General features: G+C 36.9%; 1 protein-coding gene and 1 pseudogene across 2 annotated transcripts in view; one reads left to right on the forward strand and one right to left on the reverse strand.

Annotated features, from left to right (window-relative positions):
* The window catches only part of LRBA (LPS responsive beige-like anchor protein), a 619,335-nt gene that overhangs the window by 69,270 nt on the left and 534,460 nt on the right, over positions 1 to 15,605 (reverse strand). The window lies entirely within an intron of this gene.
* On the forward strand, positions 7,649 to 14,785 carry LOC134615230 (glyceraldehyde-3-phosphate dehydrogenase-like; annotated as a pseudogene).

The raw sequence follows: 15,605 nt of genomic DNA on the forward strand, positions 1-15,605 counted from the left end.
GAGTTTCTGTATCAGATTTCAGTTCCATGAGACTCATGCCCAAATACCGCTGCCTGCATTCATGCAAACAAGATGGCCGCCACCTCGTGGTTGCTCATAGGAATCGCGGCCACCCAGATGAACAATTAGAACACTGCGGTGAGAAACGTTCCAAGCTGTTAATAGGTGTTAACAAGCTCCAGGGTGGTCTCTGTTCAGAGCCTGTTTGGAGTATATTAGCCAGTTCTATTGCAGGGGCAATAGTCACAGGGTAGGAGGCTGGCAAACAGGCCCCTCCAAAAACTCGTGGCAAACTCACAGAAAAAGAAGAGTTTGTTGCACAAGTTATAATAGCTTAAAAATCACACAGAGAAGAGAAAATAGCACAGTCAGTAAAGAAAGGGGACAAAACATTTTTAAGATACCTTTAACCCCTTAAGACCGGAGGGCGTACAATTACGTCCTTTTAAAAGCGGCTCTAAATGCCGCAGGACGTAATAGTACGCCCTCCGTTTTTTTTTTTTTTACTTACCCGGTCGCCGGCGATAGCGGTTGGGGGGACTCCCAGGGAGCCCCCTGCGGCACCTCCGTCCTCTTCAGCCCCCCCGGGCCATGTGAGAGTGAGGTCCTTGCGAGGACCTCACAATCACATGGCCGGGATAGCTGGCTGCTGCAATGCCAGCAGGGGGACTAACTGTAATGACAGTTAGTCCCCCTGCTGGCTGGAAATAAAATTAAAATAAGTTAAATAAGTGTAAAAAAATATATATATACTTAGATCATATATATATAATATATATATATATATATATGATCTAAGTATACATATATATATATATATATATATATATATATATAAACATATACATACACACACATACACTGTCTAGGTGTATTTTAATATTAATATATATATAATTATATATATATTAATATCAAATTACACGTAGACTGATACTGATTAAATATATATAATTATTGATATATATTTATTTATATATAATATAAAAAAATGTAAATACGTAAAAAAAAATTAAATAAAATATTAAATATATAGATGTGTTTTATTTCGTTCTAACTGTATTGTGATATTAATACATATTTATATCAAAATACACGTAGAACGAAATAATATATATCTATATACATAAATATATACGTATATATCACTATATATATACCTATATATAAATAAAAATATTTAAAAAAATTATATATATATATATATATATATATATATATACACGTATATATACACATGTGTATATATATATATATATATATATATATATATATATATATATATACACATATATTAATTCTACACATATATTTATGTAATATTTTTACATAATTAGGTATCCTAATTAATTACAATTAGCGGGACCTGCCTGACAAACCATGCCAAAAGTATAGGGAATTTAATTTGCTAGCACTATATTTAACCCTATAATTTTCCAAGACACCATGAAACCTGTACATGGGGGGTACTGTTCTACTCGGGGGACTTCGCTGAACACAAATATTAGTGTTTCAAAACAGTAAAATGTATTACAACGATGATATCGCCAGTAAAAGTGACGTTTTTTGCATTTTTCACGCACAAACCGCACTTACACGGACGATATTATTGCTGCAATACTTTTTACTGTTTTGAAACACAAATATTTGTGTTCAGCAAAGTCTCCCGAGTACAACAGTACCCCTCATGTACAGGTTTTATGGTGTTTTCAAAAATTACAGCGTCAAATATAAGGATTGTGTTTCATTTTTTTCACATTAAAATTCAACAGATTGCTTACGTTGCCTTTATGACCCTATGGTAGCCCAAGAATGAAAATTACCCCTATGATGGCATACTATTTGCAATAGAAGACAACCCAAGGTATTGCAAATGGGGTATGTCCAGTCTTTTTTAGTAGCCACTTAGTCACAAACACTGGCCAAAATTTGAGTTTTTGCATTTTTCACACACAAACAAATACTAACGCTAACTTTGGCCAGTGTTTGTGACCAAATGGCTACTAAAAAAGACTGGACATACCCAATTTGCAATACCTTGGGTTGTCTACTATTGCATATGGTATGCTATTATGGGTGTAAATTTATTTCCTGGGCTACTATACAGTCTCAAAGGCAACGTAACCAATCTGGCGAATTTCAATTTGAAATGTAGCACGCTATATTTGACCCTGTAACTTCCCAAAACATCATAAAACCTGTACATAGGGGGTACTGTTTTACACGTGAGACTTTGCTGAATACAAATGTGTATTTTATTGCAGTAAAAGCAAACAGTATTATGACATTGACAGTTAAAATGTCATGTAGAACTAAAAAAATTAAATCTTATTTTCTACCATTTTTTTTATATTTTTCTCATATTAAATTATGTTTCATAGCTAAATATTTGATATTAAATGAAAGCCATGTTTCCCCTGAATAAAATGATATATAATAAGGGGGGGGGGTGTGCATTTAATATGAAAGAGGTGAATTACGGTTGGACAGACATATAGCGCAAATGCCAGGTTTTGTTTACATTTTGTTTCGTTCAAAACGTGTACATTTGGCTCCGTCTTTAAGGGGTTAATGAGAAAAGGAAAGTAAAACAAGGATTAGATTAAAAACAAAATAAGGAAGGTATGTAGAAGAGGATACAGGTCTAGCTGACTGCCTCAATTAATATTTTGGTTCAGTATTTACAGATGAAAATGAAGGAAAGGGGCCTCAGTTAGGAAAAATTAATTAGTAATTTGTTACAAGTGAGTTTACAGAGGAAGGGGTTCTATTCCAACTGTCAAAAGTAAAGACTAATAAGTCAATGGGACCTGATTGAATACACCATTAACAAATTTATTTAACCAATCATTGTTAACAGGAGTAGTCCGAGAAGATTGGGAGTTAGTGAATGTTGTGCCCATTCACAAGAAAGGTAGAAGGGAGGAGTCGGGCAACTATAGGCCAGTAAGCCTTACTTCAGTAGTGGGGAAAGTAATGGAAACCATGTTAAAGGATAGGATTGTTGAACATCTAAACACATGGATTTCAAGGTCAGAGACAACATGGGTTTACTTGAAGAAGATCAAGCCAAACTAATCTTATTGCTTTTTTTTGATGATTGGGTAACTAAAATAATAGTAGATCAGGGTGGTGCAGTAGACGTTGCTTACCTAGATTTCAGTAAGGCTTTTGACATTGTTGCACATAGAAGGCTTATCAATAAACTGCAATCTTTAAGTTTGGATTCCAATATTGTTAAATTGGTAAGGCAGTGGCTGAGTGACAGGCAACAGAGGATTGTAGTCAATGGAGTATATTCGAAGCATGGGCTTGTCACCAGGGGGGTACCTCAGGGATCTGTACTTGGACCCATTCTCTTTAATATTTTTATTAGTGATATTGCAGAAGGTCTTGATGGTGAGGTCTTTTTGCGTATGATACCAAGATATGTAACAGGATTGATGTTCCAGGAGGGATAAGCCAAATGGCAAATGATTTAGGTAAACTAGAAAAATGGTCAGGGCTGTGGCAGCTGACCTTTAATGTGGATAAGTGCAAGATAATGCATCTTGGACATAAAAACCCAAGGGCAGAGTACAGAATATTTGATAGAGTCCTAACCTTAACATCTGAGGAAAGGGACTTAGGGGTAATTATTTCTGATGGCTTAAAGGTAGGCAGACAATGTAATAGAGCAGCAGGAAATGCTAGCAGAATGCTTGGTTGTATAGGGAGAGAGGTATTAGCAGTAGAAAGAGGGAAGTGCTCATGCCATTGTACAGAACACTGTATTTTACGCAGTACTGGAGACCATATCTCCAGAAGGATATTGATACTTTAGAGAAAGTTCAGAGAAGGGCTAATAAACTGGTTCATGGATTGCAGGATAAAACGTACAAGGAAAGGTTAGTGCTCATGCCATTGTACAGAACACTGTATTGTAAAACGTACAAGGAAAGGTTAAAGGATCTTAACATGTATAGCTTGGAGGAAAGACGAGCCAGGGGTATATGATAGAAACATTTAAATACATAAAGGGAATCAACACGGTAAAGGAGGAGACTATTTTAAAAGAAGAAAAACTACCACAACAAGAGGACAGTCTTAAATTAGAGGGGCAAAGGTTTCAAAATATCAGGTAGTATTACTTTACTGAGAGGGTAGTGGATGCATGGAATAGCCTTCCAGATGAAGTGGTAGAGGTTAACATTGTAAAGGAGTTTAAGCATGCATGAGATAGGCATAAGGCTATCCTAACTATAAGATAAGACCAGGGATTAATTTAAGTATTTAGAAAATTGGGCAGACTAGATGGGCCGAATGGTTCTTATCTGCCGTCACATGTTTCAGCATCATTTGGAATAAGCTCTGTATCAATCATTACACCCTTTTCCTGCCCTCATCTCCTATTGCCTTCACTGCTCTCCAATAATATAAATAGTTTGGTTGTGAGGAATATTCCTTTAAATCACATGACACATATGTCACATTACTCTGTGTGTTATTTTGCACCAGGATTATTAAATATGCCCTCCGAGAAGATATTTTAGCATTGTAGCATTAAGAATTGAGTGGAAGGGAAACAAAAGCACACAAAAAAAAAGGTAACTAAAGTGGTTTATGCAAGTGATTGTGAAATAACATTAACAATTGGATTAACGGACCTCGGGTGAGGGGTGGATCACGTTCACCTGATTGCACTTCCAGCACCTGCTCACTACCCCACATACTCCCTTCAAACCTTTATTACAATACAATCACCATTCATACCACATTACTTTCATAGAGTGGAATTGAAAACACACGCATATGTTACTCACTTTCCCATCACCCATACTACTCCCCTTCCCATGATCGCTTAGGTTTAGAGCCCAACAAAACTTGGATCTCATAATTATCCTCAGATTAACATTGGCTATTAGAGAATCTGAATCGTTTACTAAATGTTATAGGTGTGATATGCTAAAAGCTAGGAGTACATTGGAATTTTGAACAATTGCCTTTCATCACTTACTTTTTACCATGCATGTAATGTCTTTCTTTCATTGATAAAGGGGAAAATTAAAGAATTTAAAATAAAATATTTTTCTTTATTTTTCAATAGTATCAAAGGACAATTACAAACATTTCAGAATACAGTTAATAAATCATGGGCAACAGTTATTTATTACTTCGTACAATTCTTAACAGTATTGTGGTAAGAGAAAGAAGAAGAAAAATTAAAATAATGAGAGAAAAGAAAAAAAAAAACATAAGTTTATGAGAATTACTTTATTCTCTTTTTGCGTTCCAACCATTTCACTTTCCTTCTCCTTACCTCATCCCTTCATTTTCTCTCCCCCTCATTTCCCACTCCTTCTCCTCTCATCTCCAACTCTCTTCCTTTCCTCCTTCCTTCCCCTATCTTACCCTTTTCAATTAAAGAATTTGAAAATAAAATGGACACCGGGCAGTGGCCAAGATATATTTTCCTATTCGTGGCGATTACAGCAATAGTGCACTTAATAAAGGTATAGTGCATCACTGAGATTTTGTTAAAAAAAAAATCTAAAAAGGTACACGCATATAGATATTTCTAAGCAGTTTTGAAATGATACACAATGAAAGGTTTTTTTCTTCTTTTTTTTTGACCAATAAATATATACTGCTTCACACCATATGCTATAGCAGATTGCATGCATTACAGCAATTGCCAACATTTCACCAAAATATATAAGATACACTGGATCTAACCATAAACATTATATAAGGCAATTCTAAATATAAATATATTTTCTAGTTTTAATATAATGGATGAAAAGCAGTACTATGAAAAAAATTCACATTTTGACAAGGTAATATTTATAAGAATGACCATGTTAAATGTAATTTATAGCTCCCAATATTATGTTTATTTTCCATGGTAATTGGTACATCTTCCCCAGCTAAGTGGGAAATCCATTACAGCCACTGTAGGAAATAAAAAAATAAAAAAATACTCCAAAAATAACAATATTGTGAAACAAATCAAAAACAACTTCCCCATTTCAACACTTTCTAGCCAACTCCTGAATATATACATGTCCTCCACTAATTGGAGAAAGAAGGCTTGCAATGTTTCACCATGTCTCATGGGCCTTTCCAATATCTGAAAGCAAAATAAGCTACTTTTTTGTTTTGAACAGCTGAACTGCATGACATATACAGGATAAAAACCATCAGTCTTTGACAGGGACAAACAAGACCGACAAAACAGAAGGATAGGAAGAGATAGAAACATTCAAGACTTGATACATATGACATACAAAAAATACAGACAAGACAAAAGCGGAGCAGGATGTGGGACAGGAAATCCAGGTATAATGATTAGCCCAACGCAATAAAACCATCAGGTGAAGAAATACACTAAATATATATGAGACTGAGAATTCTCTGCAAATAAGATGTGAGATTGTCAACTTGGATCTGCATAGTTTTTCTAAAGAAAGAAAACTGCATTACATTTCAGGAACTTGGGACCTTTGTCAAGATAAGAAAAAACTAAACAATTTACACATCTAATTCATCTAATACATGGTTTTATTTCACCGCTGTATTCAATAATAGATTTACAATTCAGATGCCATGGTTGTGGTACACATGTGACAGGTACTTGGGGTATATTATCTCTACAAAAAAGATTTGGGGAACTAAGTATTAATTATCTTTCCATGCAACAGATGAAGTTATATAAAAAAAAAAAAAAATAACTTCCTATCAAGGCGCTAACTTTGCAAACACTATGGACAAGAACTTATATAAAATAAAATGTTAAACATAACAGGAAATAAATGTAGACTTGGCTAATATATACACATGTTGCTTATGGACATCGTCTGGTGAAAATACGGTTTGAACCTGGCTGAATTAACTAATCTGCTTTAAGAAATGTTAATTTAGCTCAATACTGCCCTTAGCAGAGAGGTCCTACAGTGGTGGACGAAAAAAAAAGGAGCTTTTGGAAAACATTGCACACATGGATGCAGTTAAGGTAAAAACAGATGTTTGTTACTTTTCCTTTGCAGACAGACTCAAAATTGCTTTTTATTCCAAGACTGTCTGATAGCACTAAGTCTGAATTGTGAAAAGAAAGCAGACTGACTATAATGGGAAGGAGCAAGATGCTATGTATGGGCTTTTTATAGCCAGAATTATTCATATGTGCTTTGGGACCACTCGCATATTGAAAATACTAAATGTCTCAAAATGAGTAACAGCAAAGCTAATTAACCCACTAACTCATATCTTTCTTAATCAGTTTGAGCTGGATTAGCCTTAATATGACCACATGTAGATTTAATTTTTTTCATGTCAATATAACATGGTTTACAAAGACCATATTCAAGCCCAATTTAAATACTACAAGCTAATATAGTAAATGTAATTCTACAAGTTTATGTATGCTACACTAATCTTAGAAGGAAAATTTAACTGGTATGTTAATAAAACACAGGCATGGGGGGCAGAGTCAGTGCCCAAGCGAGACACAAGTGTCTAGCAGGAGCTCCCTACACATATAGAGCAATAATGGGCGTTTTGAGCTTACCCATCACCACACCAACTGTGCATGCAATGTGGGCATAGATGGGGAGAAGCAAAGAAAGACCGGGCAGATCCCGGCTCTCGGGATTTTCTTTAAGCAGTCTCCATGTCCTATGTTCTCCTAGATGGTGCATCAGAGGCAGACAGTCTGCCTGTGGAACCACCAGCCTCTTTGCAGGCACATATGGCCAAGGTACGATGTGTTTGTGCAATGCAGTACCTTTGTTTCTTATTTAGAAATCATTGGAAAGAAGTGGACTTAAACTATATATAACAATCAGCCCATCGTCTCCCACAGGACTTTCTTTAATGCTGCTTATTTTCCATTAATACCGTTTATTTTTTTATTATTCAATCTTTATTGTGAAGGGTTTTTATAAGTAAAGGGACGCAGAAAAGAAAAAGTAGGGTAGGGAACAATGCGGTTCATCCACAACTTTGACACAACAGCAGCATACATTCTGTCCTATTGTTCTCAGTTCTTCTTTATACATTTTACATAGTCTCCAGGTACTAGTTATAAACAGCTGCACCAGGGTTACAGTGTCAGAGTTTACTGGTGCCTGTGGGTGCTTGCCGCCCCATTATTACTTTTGGATGCCAGACACTATTACCGTGCAGTCTGTTCACGCCAGTATCTGTGGTTCTGAGATAACTCAGTCGCTTAGTGCGATCGTGTTCATTCTGGTGCTACCAGTTTCTATCTTTCCGACCCTGTGTATTAGGGGGGTAGGAGGACCTAAAGAAGATTGGGAGTGGGGGAACAGGAGAGGATTCATACCATCACTAATTGTGGGTCGTTGTATGACATCTCTTCGCTTAGCTCTTTTTTTTATTATTATATTATTCAACGTTGGTTGGTTAACCAGGATGCTCATGTTTCTTCCCATTGTTTAACTTTGTTGTGTATTGGGATCGTGAGTTTTTCATACAGATAATACTGATGGATTTTCATGTGTAGGAAAGCCACTGAGGGGCAAGTATTTGTTTTCCAGTTTAGTACCACCAGATTCCTGGCTGCCAGCACTATTATAGCCGTGATTTTTTTCCCCTACCTTCCGCCAGCCTGTCGGGTATAGTAGAAATAAACCTAGCTCTGGGGTCATGGGTGTGCCCAGAATCTTAAACGACCATAGATTCTTCTGTACTTGTACCATAGCAGCTTCTTTGTGTGACATTCATACCAAATGTGTAGTATGTTCCCCTTGGCTGTGCCACACCTCCAGCACTCCGGTCCCACCGACTGGTAGATTTTATGGAGCCAAGTGGGCATCAGATACCACCAGTATACTAGTTTTTTTTTTATGTGCTTCAACGTGTGAGTAGCATGATGTAACTCCCTTTAATGCGTTTAGGGATTGGAGCCACTGCGTTTCAGAGAGGTTTGTTATGCCCTCTTCATGCCACTGTGCCCTACATGCAAAGGGTTTGGTCTGTGTGTTAGCCAATATGGCTCCATAATATAAAGATATTGTTTTAGGCTTTGTGGGGTATGGTGACATCTGTCAAAGTGTCAACCTTTGTGTTGATTGGGGTTGAGAGGTGAATGTTACCTGTGCGGAAATTATACTCATAATTAGTGAGTACGGGAAGATAAAGAAATTGGGGAGCTTGTATTTAGTTTGTATGTCCGGGTATGGTAGGATACTTGTTTGGTTACAAAGATCCTGAATGTGGGTTTTTCCCTTTTTCATTCCAGGGTTTTAAGGAAAGCCATGGGTACAGTGCTTCCATTGCCAGGATTGGGGTCTGTGGGAAGTACTGTAACCTGTCTTCTGAGGTGTTCTATCGGAATGTGTCCCAGGTGTGAAGTGTGAGTAGGGTCGTTGACATCAATGTTTGTGTTTTTGGTCTTAAGTGTTTTGGAGCTCAAAGGAGGTTCGCTAATGTGCCTCCTGATAGCATACTATTTTCTAGGTCTAGCCATTGTATATTCCCTTTAGGACCCATTGTATATTCCCTTTAGGGGTATTGAGCTTGACTGCCGTTCCAATAGGGCAACCTTATAGTAGGCCAACACTTTGGGGAAGCCCAAGCCGTCTGATCGTGTGGGTTCCTTTAGTAGAGCTACTGGTATTCTAGTTTTCAATCCACCTCATACATAGTTCACTAAAGTGTATTGAAGTGTTTTACAGAAGGATTGGGGTATGCGTAGGGGTTACATGCAAAACACAGATGTTTTGGGAGCATAATCTTTATGGTGTTTATTCTTCCCAGCCAGGAAAGATGTACTTTGTTCCAGTTTTGAAAACTCATGGAGCAGGAGTGCATGAGGGGCTGATAGCTGAAGGTTACCATTTTGTGGGTTGAGCTTGCCCGTTTAACACCGAAATAAGTGAAATATGTGTTTCTCCAGTCGAACGGGTATGCTTGTTGAAGCTGGAGGGAGGTGTCTTGAGATGCCAATGGGAAGCACTTGGGTCTTATTTCTATTTAGCTTGTAGTGGGAAACCTTGCCATATTCGTCTGATAATTGCAAGAGGTGAGGTAAGGAAGTAGTAGGGTTTTGTGGGGTCAGTAAAATGTCTGAGAACATTGATAGGCAACACGACTTTCCATTAAAGGGGATTCATTTAATATGCGGGTGGTCGTGGATTTTTTCTGCTAGTGGTTCAAGCGATAGGATGAAAAGGAGGGGGGAGAGAGGGCACCCCTGTTGCGTCCCATTTGTCAGGGTAAAGGTTTCGACAAGAAACCAGAGTTGGAGACTTGAGCCGAGGGACTACTACATAGTGCCTTTATGCCCGTTATAAAGGTTAGGGGGAAATTATATTTTTGGAGCACTATCTCCATGTATCACCAGTTTAGTCTGTCGAAGGCCTTCTCGGCGTCCAGCACCAGGAGAAGTCCCTCTGTGTTATTCGATGACATGTAATCCAAGACATTTAATACTTTCCTGGTATTATCTGACCCTTGTCTGCCTTTGATAAAGCCAAACTGGTCATTGTTAATCAGTTTGGGGAGCATCATGGCTAGCCTGTTGACGATCAGTTTGGCGTATAGTTTAGTGTCGCTATTTAGCAGTGAAATTGGTCTGAAGTTAGGGCATTGTGTGGGCGATTTGCCAGTTTCGGTAGGGTAGAGATATGCTCTGTAAGTATGTCATGCGGCATAGAGCCTTGCGTGTATATGTGGTTGAGCAATTCTATCAGGTGAGGTATGAGTAGGTCCTGGAACGTCTGGTAGTATGTGTTGGGAAATCCATCTGGTCCAGGCGATTTGTGTTTTGGTAGTAGCGTAATTGCCTGTGTTAGTTCTGTTTCTGTAAATGGTCGTGACCAGGTTAGAGGGGGTCTATGATCTTTTTGTTATCGTGTGTTTGCAGGTAAGCAATTTTAGACGTGGCTCGAGCTTTAAGATGTGAGGCCAATATTTTCCCAGCCCTGTTCCCGTCGGTAAAGAATTTGTGCTTCACCTAGTTTAAAAAAAAAAAAAAAAAAAAAAAAAAAAATATGTAGTTTTCTTAAGCTCTATGTCTCTCAGTGTGGCTTGCAACCTATCTATTTTGAGCTTGGTCTCCCCTAGAAGGATTTTGCATATTATTGTGTCATTTCTTTTAACTCAGTGAGAACGTTTGCGTATTCAAATAACCTTTGTTTTTGTTTTTTTGTAGCTGGCATGTCTGATAAATAGGCCTCATGGCCGCTTTGTGTGCTTGCCATTGGTGGAAAGGCTTTTTAAGTACTGTGTTTATGAATGATTATATTTCACATAATTTCACTGCCGTATTTGAGGTAAAACAGGAAACCATTATTGTCTAAAAAAGAAATGGACAATTTTTCCCATCACAGTCTTCTGTTAGAGTGATGCAGTTATACATTCCATACACATTAACCCCCTGAATAACTAATACAGCCTGGGACACGACCAACTTAAAATTAAGACACTATCTTGTCCAGATAGGAGGCGGTTAAATAAAAGATCCAGACCTGCCTTGTTCAAAACTCTTACATCTGTTGGTCTGCTGAAATATAATCCCTGCTGCCAATCTGAGACAAACCAGCCAGTCAAAGCAGACAGGAGCAACAGAAACAAATGTCACTCAATAGCATTCACAGGCAATATGTTCATGGAGAATTTCAAACAATATATGCTCCTACAAGGTTGATAGGGCTGTCTAATACTATTATTCTGGCTACTGACAAAATATTGACCACAATATAAAAAAAAATATATATATATATATCCCACGAAATTGTGACTAATTAAATCACTTTTTAAAAAAAATATATATATATGCTTGGGGTAAAAAGGCTCAGTGTCACTTGTTCATGTATCTTATGTTCATAATATAACATTTCAAAAATAAATATATTTACAATATGTATACTAATATGTAAAAGAAAAAACTGAAATAAAAACACCATTTAAAAAGGACACAAAGAACATGCAAGTGAAATAGGTGTTGGAAAACATTGTTAATTTGAGAGAACATTTTATTGAGACTTATAGATAGGATAGGTGCTTCCTTTCACTACCTTTTTTTTTTGTTACATACTTACATAGCTGAAAAGAGACTTGCGTCCATCAAGTTCAGCCTTCCTTGCTGTTGCTATTTTTTCACCCAGATAAGTTAATGTAGGAATATAATCAAGGTTCAAACTCAGTAAGAACAACTCTGAACTTGTGGGTGGTATCCGTATGATAAACACATGTTAAGTCTACTTTGTAACTGGAAAGGATTCTCCAAATTTGCTACCAAGGGCTCAATTTAATAAGTTTCCCAAATGATTCAATACGGTTATTAAAAAACAAAAACAAAAACTTCCCAACTTATTTTTTTTATAGAAGGCTCCATAAAAGTCTAAGAAGGTTTTTGTACATTTTCTAACACTATTGAGTCATTTGAAAAGCTTATTAAAACCGAAGCACAAGTTTTTTGCATATGCTTTTTTTTTTGCTAACTATTAGTCTTTGTTGACATGATTGTTTTTATTGATTCTATAGAGGATCTGAAAATAAGCCAATGTGCAAAAAAAGACTAAACCTCTGGCAGTAGTTTCATAATTTATATATAAAATACATTCTTAACCAGAGATTATGCAAATTCAGGTGACTGCTAGACAACTTTGTCTAAGTGCACTTTGGTTTATTGTGACACATTCAGCTATATTTTTTGCTTTAATCATCTTATCACTTCCTTTTATAAACATGGTACAAAATATTCCTACCCGGTAGGGAATAGTCTTATCACTTGTTTTGTGATCAATCACCTGTTAATACCAAAATGTATGTCATCTGTACAAAAATATACATTTCTTACTTCTAATACTTTAGTTTAATTTCTCACTGAATCTAAATGAAACTAAAATGATTTTACAGTTTGTCACTAGAATCCATTTTCCATCTACACTTCTGTAAATTCTACAATTTAACCCCTTAAGGACACATGACATGTGTGACATGTCATGACTCCCTTTTATTCCAGAAGTTTGGTCCTTAAGGGGTTAAACTGTTTTTTTTTTTTGTACTCCTGCTTTTTGTTAATTTCAGGATGTATTTAGCATAGCTGCACAATTGCTGGAATTATTTCCAAAGCTGCCTCTTGATGTATTTACATGTATCCTTCAGTAAAATACTTGTTGTGGATAAAAGCCAGCAGTCAAAAAAATCTGTTCTAAAGGCATAATATGTTTATATGATTTAGTCTGGAGCATTAGTTTGAGGATGCAGATGTAAGAGAGAAAAGGGTATTTTTCTGTAATTGTTATTCGATCAAAAATCTATTTTAGAACACTTTAAGTTGTTAAAGCTACCACCATTTTTGTATGAGAAAACATTTCAATATAAATTATGGTAAAATAAAAGATTACTCCTCCTGTTCTACTGGCTTATCTATAGATATAAATCAGGGATTTTAACATTTGGCTCCAGGTGAAAGGTCTAAAAATAAGTAATAGAAAAGATTTGATTGAAGAACTCAATACATTTATATAAATATATTTTCTATAACATGGAAAAAAAAAATCATCCACTAAAGTCCAGATGGTTATGCCACATTTGGACTGCATAACCCAGACACTCTTTACGCTATTCTACAATGTCCAGATTTTGCAATGACTTTGTCCAGATATCAGCTGGACCTGAATGCTGCCAGACACCAAAATTCTGTATCCAAATTGTTCAAATCTGATCCGGATTTAAAAAAATATCCAAACTATTTGCCCACTGGAAGCACTAGCATCCAGTGGACACATATTCAAGTAACTGTGCAAGGATTAATTATGTGGCAGCTGGCCAGCCTCCACATAAAAACAACAAAACTATTAAGTACATAAGCCTATGGGGTCAATAATACTCTGTTAAACACTATCGACTGAGCACCTACCCAGTCACTAGAGAGGTCCCATGCCATGTTAAATAATGGGGAGGGTGCATAGAGCCCCCACCCTGTGAGCAAAAAATTGTGGTGAGTCTGCTGCAGGATACTGTTAGGGGAACAGGAACACATACAATATTGGCAAGATGGCAGCCAATGTGTCCAAAACCATTAGTGCCAATCTTGCAGTCTGGTGACCCAAGCTGCTTTCACTTCTGGAAAGGTTGAAGTTGTTGCCATTAATTCATTGACCTAGACTACAAGGTCAAGTTTACATATTTAAATATGACTACCTTTGAACGCATCAAGGGAACCATTAAAGCAAAGAATGGAAAGCGGACTGTGAATGGTAATGCAATCACAGTCTTTAAAAAATGACATATGCAGATGCAGACTATGTAGTACCTACCGCTGTCTTCACAGCCATTGAGAAGGCCTTTCTTCACTTAAAGGTTGGGGCGAAATGTGTCATCCCCTCCATTCGATCGGCCTATGCTCTCATGTTCGTTGTTGGTGTGACCCATGAACAATACACCCAGAAAATAGTTGATAGACCATATAGCAAACTGGGGCGTGATGAAACATCAGTCCTGCATCAATTGGTGCAGCAAAACAGTTGACAAAGTCATCCCAAAGCTGAATGGAAAACTTAATGAAGTGACCTTCTATATACCTACACCAAATGTGTATGTAGTGGATCTAACTGTCATCTGTCATATGCTGACATCAACGACATGGTTGTCTCCACTGATTTCAATAAAGAGGCACATTCATATTTTTTTTTATGCTGATGCTGGTATTGCTCTGAACAATAACTTTGTGAAGCTTGTCTCCTGGCATGACAATGAATTTGGATACAGTAACTGTTGGTTGATTCGCAGTTCACATGGCCTCCATGGAATAGACACGTCTATCACCTACTGACCACCTTCCTGTCATGAAGGAAGAGGGGGGCCATTAAAACCAATGTGTCAAATAAATGTATACTTACCATCAGAAGTCTTATTGACTCCCAGAGTTGTTTTTTTTTATGTGGTGGCTGACTAGCTGCCAAATATTTAACCCTTGCAGCGCCAAGTGTTATTTAACTATGTAAATGCCAGCAAGTTCTCTCTGCACGAGAGACACAGCAACCCCAAAAGATATTTATTGACATTTTGGTGAAGCCAATATACCTCCAAGCACATTGAGCATGGGGTCCATGTCTCAACTATCCTTTTAATTTAGGGAGAGCCTATGCCAGTGGCCACAGAACTTCAGATTTTCATTCACTTGCATAAAAGCAAATGAACGGTAATTGTATAGGATCACGATGGAAAAGAAAAGCACTGGTTTTTAATAGGGCATGGAACGCATCTGGGTGATCGATGCAGATTCGCTCAGCCAGACCAAATTACAACCATATTTAGCGTTCATAAATATGATAATTGTGGTCACAATTTGGTCTTTATCACCGGATTTTGTTAATCTGAACAACATCCAGTGTATAGTGAACAACTATTTAGATGTATAAAAACAACAACAAACTATAGCAACCTTTGCTGTGTATTTTAATGGTGCATGAAACATTTTTAGGTACAAAGCATGCACAAACTCTATCCGGGTAATTTACAAAGCTATAAATTGTTGTGAATTCAAAGTGAGTTTCAGGTTTTACCCAAAATAGCAAAACTGGAAACATAGCTCATTTAAGGGAATCTTGGGCTAAAAATTCAAATAAAGTTAAAATTCACAACAATTTACA

The sequence above is a fragment of the Pelobates fuscus genome, chromosome 6 (assembly GCF_036172605.1).
Source record: "Pelobates fuscus isolate aPelFus1 chromosome 6, aPelFus1.pri, whole genome shotgun sequence".
NCBI lineage: Eukaryota > Metazoa > Chordata > Amphibia > Anura > Pelobatidae > Pelobates > Pelobates fuscus.